Below are 8,717 nucleotides of genomic sequence, written 5' to 3'. Positions count from 1 at the left end.
AATTCCCCCATACATTTCGCAGAAATCCTGAATGAAATCTTAAATATTTCTGATACCAGTGGAGTCTCAAAAGTATTTAAGACAGTATTTTCGATGGCATTAACACCATTCAAAGCCATACTGGGTATTTTTCCAGATTTCATCCATTCGATTTTTGGCGGACTTCCCCTCATTTTAGGACTAATTGCAGGAATCCTATTCTTAGTCCTTATATTTCGTTATGGCAAACCATGTCACAGACAAAACACCTGCGACAAGGGAAGAAACAATCCTAGCCATTGGATACCGGGACCGGATATCAAAAATCCTGGGACTATCCCGGCTTAGAGACCTGAACATGACTTGGTTTCTTTCATTTCGACCAATGTGGCATCGATGTGTTTTACCTGTATTAAGGTGCTTGCTATGCGGAGAAGAATGCGCGTTAGACACCTGTCTGACGCTACAATCAGATGCGCCAATGGATGCAGAAACATTGTTGAGTCCAATAAAGGCTCATGCTTTGTGCTGCCCTCAACGGCTACCAATCCTGATGACGGCATTCGTGGAAGCTTCACCACTACGATTAAGGGGTAGTGAAGTTCAAGATGAAAGCAGCATTGATCAGGTACGACCTTCTGTCAGCAATACTAATCAAAATGTCAATGGAGACAATCATGCGCACGAATGCATGGTTACACCTTTTTCCGAGTTAGTGGAACTCTCCCAGGAAGCTGTTGACAACTTTTTCGAGAGTCTAAATGATATGATGTTCTCACCAGAGCAGAAATAGAGACTTTTGAGCAAGCTCGTACACGGCGTTCCCTGAATTTGGCCTTCAACTAGAAAAGCAAAATACCATGAACAATTTTCCCTCCAGTTCACGGACAGCAATTTTTTCAAGCAGCCCCAAAATATTTTTCGAATTTTTCGGGACACTTATCTTCTGCTTAAAGTAAGAACTATTCTTAGAGAACTAAAATTTCTAATTTTAGATAGTTTATAGACATTAGCTGCCCGCTGGTATGTTCATAATTATTTTATTCTGTGATGGAATGGTCTCGAACCTTTTTTCTGTATTAAGAGCCATTTCATGTGTAAATTCTCATATACAATTTAGTGATAATGTATAGATATGCGTGATTACTTTAGCATTATTCTGCAGCTTGAGTGCATATATTACATATGACTGTTTTTTCCGTATATTTGATAATTTCAAAATGCATTTATGTATTTTGGGGTGGTAAGGTATACACGATACTCTACAGTATGTTTTACTATGCATAGATTCGTAAATATGTCCATAGTTAGCGTGGAGTGGGTGTGATGTATTCCTATAGGTTCTGTATCGATCCCCCTATTCCTGACCCTATTCTGGTTAACAAGTTAACTAGCAGCCATCCCATGAGGCAGAAAACCCCCATGATGCAGGAACCGTTATCTGATTAAGCCACACTATGGCACAGGAACGTGTTATCTGATTAGGTCATAACGCTTGCCATCTAATTAGACAAGCGATATTCCTCCAGCCCCTGATAAGGCATACGGAGTTCTCAAAACAAATCAAACCTATGACAGACCTGGGAAAAACCCTGCGGCCATTGTTTTGATTTCACCGAGAACTTCAGCAAAAGAATGTGCTAACGACCAGGTCGTATGACATCCTTATTGACGTATCTATGTCCATCCTTACGTCAATCTCGGCACCTTAAAGGTATAAATATTACCGATATTGCGCTATGCAAACACACGCGGTGGTGACGAGATCGGAGCAGCCAGACTTGCCGAAGCCCAGAGCAGAGCAGACCCCGCTGGCGCAGCCCCGCCTTCCTGACGCGCTGAGAACGAGAAGCTGCCTTTTCTCCTGCCGAGAAATCCAGCTCCGGCGCTTCCGGGTAGCCCTCGCAGGCAGCCTGGAATATCGAGACCAGAGACGAGAGATACCATCCCTCATTCATCCTAGATTCCAGGTACAGAACTGAATAAACCCTTGCAGAGAATTCTTTAGTCAGTCACTTGGCAAAACAAACTTAACTTAAACTGTAACTTTCTATCCCCGCCCACGTATTAGGCTTAGGTCAGGTACACGGGGTAGGCGTAGTTAGAAACACCAGTTGAGTACGATTAGTCAAATGTATACTGGTATGTATTCATTTTATTCATTTTAAACCTTCATATGGCTTAGAAACCATATCAATGTTTTTACAGTATTATTTTATACTTCTGCTTTTAATGTATGCACTTTACTTAACCATAAGTATTGCAATATTATCGATCCATTTCTCTTGTATGAGAGAAGAGACTGATCAATAAATAACATCTTTTATTGAACACGCCCGTCTCTTCCTTTTCTCTACAATCTGGTGAGACTAAGAATGCACGTACTGACTGAGTAAAATAAGTCGTCTTTTGTTTTCACACGACTCTAGAGATACACTCTTGATTAGGGGAGAGCAAAGTTGTCATGTTCTATGGTTGTCAGAAACTAAATCCCTTCTTGTCTATCCAGGGAGGTTCAACTCCTCCTTGCCTTTTCGAGAAAGTTTCTAGTGAACTCTGAGCTAGCTGGCAAACCCAAAACTTTAAGTCTAATATCGACAGTAGTAGACCTAGTTAACGTCTGGTCTAGGCCTATAATATTGAAGGTATTATTCCAATGCGCAGAGCCTATTGGGATAATAGGAACTACACTACACCGTGACTCGGATTCGAACCGAGGTTGTTGCGGCCACAACGCAGAGTACTAACCACTATACCAGGGGTGTCCAAACCTGTCCTGGCGGGCCGTATCCATGCCAGATTTTTGGGATATCCCCATCTGGGGATCACGGTTCGATCCCCGGCACCGGCGGCAGATTAGCCCAGCACCACGTGACTCTGAGAAATAGCTGGCGCCGCGGCTAGGGCGGCTGACTCCGGAATCTGGAGATCAGGGTTCGATCCCCGGCACCGGCCGCAGATTAGCCCAGCACCATGTGACTCTGGGCAATAGCTGGCGCCGCGGCTAGGGCGGCTGACTCCGGAATCTGGGGATCACGGTTCGATCCCAGGCACCGGCGGCAGATTAGCCCAGCACCATGTGACTCTGGGCAATAGCTGGCGCCGCGGCTAGGGCGGCTGACTACGGAATCTGGGGATCACGGTTCGATCCCCGGCACCGGAGGCAGATTAGCCCAGCACCATGTGACTCTGGGCAATAGCTTGCTTAATCTTCCCGACGGCCCCTAGCGCCTAGAAACCCTTACGGGTGATTGTGCGCTTTACAAATGTGGATTATTATTATTATTATTATTTGGGCCGATTCCGATCCGGTTCGTAAAAGCACATCTGCCCGAATCTGTCGGACAACCACGTACGCCCGGGAGAGGACTGCCCGGGACCCGTGGAGCCCGTCCTGGTCACTCTGACCTGCCATCGGCCTGGAGAAGGGAGCGCCGGATGCCCGGGGGGAGGACTGCCGGGACCCGTGGAGCCCGTCCTGGGCACTCTGACCTGCCGTCGGCCCGGGGAAGGGAGCCCCGGACGCCCGGAGGAGTACTGCCCGGGACCCGTGGAACTCGTCCTGGGCACTCTGACATGCCGCTGACCCGGGGAAGGGAACCCCGGACGCCCGGGAACCGTGGAGCCCGTCCTGGGCACTCTGACAAGCCGTCGGACCGGGGAAGGGAGCCCCGGACGCCCGGGACCCGTGGAGCCCGTCCTGGGAACTCCGGCATGCCGTTGGCCCGGGGAAGGGAGTCCCAGATACCCGGGACCCGTGGAGCCCGTCATGGGCACTCTGACAAGCCGTTGTCCAGGGGAAGGGAACCCCGGACGCCCGGGACTCGTGGAGCCCGTCCTGGGCACTCTGGCATGCCGTTGGCCTGGAGATGGAAGCCCCCGATGCCTGGGGGAGGACTGCCCGAGACCCATGGAGCCCGTCCCGGGTACTTTGCCATACTGTTGGCCTCCTGGAGATGGGTGCCCCGGACGCCCGGGGGAGGACTGCCCGGGACGTATGGAGCCCGTCCCGGGCACTTTTCCATGCCGTCGGCAGGGATGGAGCCCCGGACGCCCGGGGGACGACTGCCCAAGAGCCATGGAGCCCGTCCTGGGCAATTTGACAAGCCGTTGGCCTGGAGGGAGGAAGCCCCGGGTGGCCTAGGGAGGTGGTTTCCAGGCATAGCCCATCTGGTCCCCCTAGCAGAGAACCACCAGCCTTGGAGGGGTGTCCGGGCGTACCCTGTCCCTAGTAATCCGGAGGGAAATTACCCCACTTTCTTGCAATCTGTGCACACGAGGTGACAGAGGGGACCCAAGGCGCGAAAGTACCCGACCTCCTGGAGCCCTCGCTGGGATCCGGGAGGCGAATGGCACCTCATCATGACTTCCGGGGCGACCAGATGGCCGAGGCGAGAGGGGCGACCAGATGGCCGGGACCAAAATGACGCCAATCTGCCTGCCCCGGAGCTGCAGGGCTCTCGGGCTGCAGGGTTCCGGGGGCTGCAGAGCTGCAGGTCTCTGGGGCTGCAGGGCTCCGGGGTTTCAGGCCTCCCCGGGCCCTGATGGACCCTCCGTCCCGGGCGCCTCTGACCCCCGGCCGGCTTGCAGGACGGAGGGGGGATTCCCACACCACTGGGCCCTGCAGGACGGGGCTCAAGCCCCGGGCCCGGTCCCCGGCCCCAGTCCCGGCTTTCCGAACCCTAGGCCGGGCCGGGGAGAGCCTCCCCTGGGCCCCCGGTGGACCCTCCGTCCAGCAATCCGGCCGGGGGTCCGGGGCGCCCGGGACGGAGGGTCCACCGGGGTACCAGCACCCTCGGGGCCTGGCCAGATGGAGTTCAAGCCCCGGGTCCGGTCCCACCTTCCGAACCCTAGCCAGGCTGGGGAGAGCCTCCCCGGGCCCCGGTGGAGCCCCGTCCCCAGCGCCCGGACCCACTGGTGGCCTGCGGGACAGGGGGCTCCAGCACCCTCGGGGCCTGGCCAGATGGAGTTCAAGCCCCGGGTCCGGTCCCACCTTCCGAACCCTAGCCAGGCTGGGGAGAGCCTCCCCGGGCCCCGGTGGAGACCCGTCCCCAGCGCCCGGACCCACTGGTGGCCTGCGGGACAGGGGGCTCCAGCACCCTCGGGGCCTGGCCAGATGGAGTTCAAGCCCCGGGTCCGGTCCCACCTTCCGAACCCTAGCCAGGCTGGGGAGAGCCTCCCCGGGCCCCGGTGGAGCCCCGTCCCCAGCACCCAGACCCTCTGGTGGCCTGCGCGACAGGGGGCTCGCGCACCCCGTGGCTGGCCGGCCGGAGCTCAAGTCCCGGGCCCGGTCCCACCTTCCGAACCCTAGCCAGGCTGGGGAGAGCCTCCCCGGGCCCCGGTGGAGCCTTGTCCCGAGCGCCCGGACCCAAGGAGGGTTAAGCCCAGGCCACGTCCACTCCCCGACGGCCTGCCTGGGGAGCCCATTTTCCTCGACTATTAAGCCCCCACGTAGTGGGGGCTTACATAACTTTGGGGAAGAACAAAAGTTGGAGTTAGCCCGGCCGCCAGCCCACAGGGCCATCTGGTCACCCAGCCCGCAGGGCCATCTGGTCGCCCGGCCCGCAGGGCCATCTGGTCGCCCCAGCCCGTAGGGCCATCTGGTCGCCCCAGCCCGTATGGTCATCTGGTCGCGCAGCCGGGGCGACCAGATGGCCTGGGACGACCCTGCGTCCGGATAACCTCCTGCTTGAAACCCAAAAAGTCAGAAGGATCGTGAGGCCCCGCTTTCACGGTCTGTATTCATACTGAAAATCGAGATCAAGCGAGCTTTTGCCCTTCTGCTCCGCGGGAGGTTTCTGTCCTCCCTGAAATCGCCTTAGGACACCTGCGTTATCGTTTGTTAGGTGTACCGCCCCAGTCAAACTCCCCACCTGCCACTGTCCCCGGAGCGGGGAGCCCGTCCTGGGCACTTTTCCATGCCTTCGGCCTGGAGCCCCCAGACACCCAGGGGAGGACCACCGTGAAAACCATGGAGCCCGACCCGGGCACTATGCCATACCGTCAGCCTAGATGGAGCCCCGGACGCCCAGGGGACGAATGCCCGGGACGCATGGAGCCCGTCCTGGGCACTTTTCCATGCCTTCGGGCTGGAGCCCCCAGACACCCAGGGGAGGACCACCATGAAAACCATGGAGCCCGACTGGGCACTCTGCCATACCGTCAGCCTAGATGGAGCCCCGGACGCCCGGGGGATGAATGCCCGGGACGCATGGAGCCTGTCCTGGGCACTTTTCCTTGCCGTCAGCCTGGATGGAGCCCTGGACACGCGGGGGACGACTGCCCAGGAGCCATGGAGCCCATCCTGGGCAATTTGACATGCAGTTGGCCTGGAGGAAGGAAGCCCCGGATGGCCTAGGGAGGTGTTGCCCAGGCATAGCCCATCTGGTCCCCATGGCAGAGAACCACCACCCTCGGAGGGGTGTCCGGGCGTACCCTTCTCCCTAGTAATCCGGAGCAAAATTACCCCCTTTTCTTGTAATCTGTGCACGCGAGGTGACAGAGGGGACCCAAGGCGTGAAAGAACCCGACCTCATGGAGCCCTAGCTGGGATCCGGGAGGCGAATGGCACCTCATCGGGACTTCCAGGGAAGTTCGGCCATCTGGTCGCCCCATAGGAAAGCGTTGCGGGCGACCAGATGGCCGAGGGGATCTGGGCTACCAGATGGCCGGGCACGAAAGTGAAGCCGCCTGGACTCTCCCCACCCCGTCCCCGTCCCGGGACGAATGCCCGGGACGCATGGAGCCCGTCCTGGGCACTTTTCCATGCCGTCGGCCTGGAGCGCCCCGACACCCAGGGAAGGACCACACTGGAAACCATGGAGCCCGACCCGGGCACTCTGCCATGCTGTCAGCCTGGATGGAGCCCTGGACGCCCGGGGGACGAAGGCCCGGGACGCATGGAGCCCGTCCCGGGCACTCTGCAATGCCGCCGGCCTGATGGAGCCCCGGACGCCCGGGGGACGAATGCCCGGGACGCATGGAGCCCGTCCCGGGCACTCTGCCATGCCGTCGGCCTGGATGGAGCCCCGGACGCCCGGGGGACGCCTGCCCAAGAGCCATGGAGCCCATCCCGGGCACTCTGCCATGCCGTCCCGACAAATTCGTACGGACTCCTAACCTTCCGACACGGATCGGAATCGAGCCCTTTCTGACCCAGCAGATTTCAGGTTGACTTGCTATATACTTTACGTACGATTTTATGGGGGCCGATTCCGATCCGGTACGTAAAAGCACATCCGACCGACATGTCGGACAACCACGTACACCCAGGGGATAGGACTGCCCGGGTCACATGGACCCCGTCCTGGGCACTCTGATCTGCCGCCGGTGCCGGGGATCGAACCGTGATCACCAGATGGGGATATCCCAAAAATCTGGCATGGATACGGCCCGCCAGGACAGGTTTGGACACCCCTGTTGTATGGACTCCCAAGCCCGACAGATTCCTACGGACCTTCTGACACGGATCGGAATCGAACCCAGCAGATTTCGCGTTGACTGCCTCTATATCAGGGGTGTCCAAACCTGTCCTGGCGGGCCGTATCCATGCCAGATTTTTGGGATATCCCCATCTGGGGATCACGGTTCGATCCCCGGCACCGGCGGCAGATTAGCCCAGCACCACGTGACTCTGGGAAATAGCTGGCGCCGCAGCTAGGGAGGCTGACTCCGGATTCTGGAGATCACGGTTCGATCCCCGGCACCGGCGGCAGATTAGCCCAGCACCACGTGACTCTGGGAAATAGCTGGCGCCGCGGCTAGGGCGGCTGACTCCGGAATCTGGAGATCAGGGTTCGATCCCCGGCACCGGCCGCAGATTAGCCCAGCACCATGTGACTCTGGGCAATAGCTGGCGCCGCGGCTAGGGTGGCTGACTCCGGAATCTGGGGATCACGGTTCGATCCCAGGCACCGGTGGCAGATTAGCCCAGCACCATGTGACTCTGGGCAATAGCTGGCGCCGCGGCTAGGGCGGCTGACTACGGAATCTGGGGATCACGGTTCGATCCCCGGCACCGGCGGCAGATTAGCCCAGCACCATGTGACTCCGGGCATGCTTAATCTTCCCGTCGGCCCCTAGCGCCTAGAGACCCTTACGGGTGATTGTGCGCTTTACAAATGTGGATTATTATTATTATTATTATTTGGGCCGATTCCGATCCGGTTCGTAAAAGCACATCTGCCCGAATGTGTCGGACAACCACGTACGCCCGGGAGAGGACTGCCCGGGACCCATGGAGCCCGTCCTGGGCACTCTGACCTGCCGTCGGCCCGGGGAAGGGAGCCCCGGACGCCCGGGGGAGGACTGCCCGGGACCCGTGGAGCCCGTCCTGGGCACTCTGACCTGCCGTCGGCCCGGGGAAGGGAGCCCCGGACGCCCGGGGGAGTACTGCCCGGGACCCGTGGAACTCGTCCTGGGCACTCTGACATGCCGCTGACCCGGGGAAGGGAACCCCGGACGCCCGGGAATCGTGGAGCCCATCCTGGGCACTCTGACAAGCCGTCGGCCCGGGGAAGGGAGCCCCGGACGCCCGGGGGAGGACTGCCCGGGACCCGTGGAGCCCGTCCTGGGCACTCTGACCTGCCGTCGGCCCGGGGAAGGGAGCCCCGGACGCCCGGGGGAGTACTGCCCGGGACCCGTGGAACTCGTCCTGGGCACTCTGACATGCCGCTGACCCGGGGAAGGGAACCCCGGACGCCCGGGAATCGTGGAGCCCGTCCTGGGCACTCTGACAA

The sequence above is a fragment of the Lissotriton helveticus genome, chromosome 12, assembly GCF_964261635.1.
Source record: "Lissotriton helveticus chromosome 12, aLisHel1.1, whole genome shotgun sequence".
Classification (NCBI taxonomy): domain Eukaryota; kingdom Metazoa; phylum Chordata; class Amphibia; order Caudata; family Salamandridae; genus Lissotriton; species Lissotriton helveticus.
The sequence above is the reverse complement of the archived record's forward strand: the minus strand, read 5'-3'. Positions refer to the sequence as shown.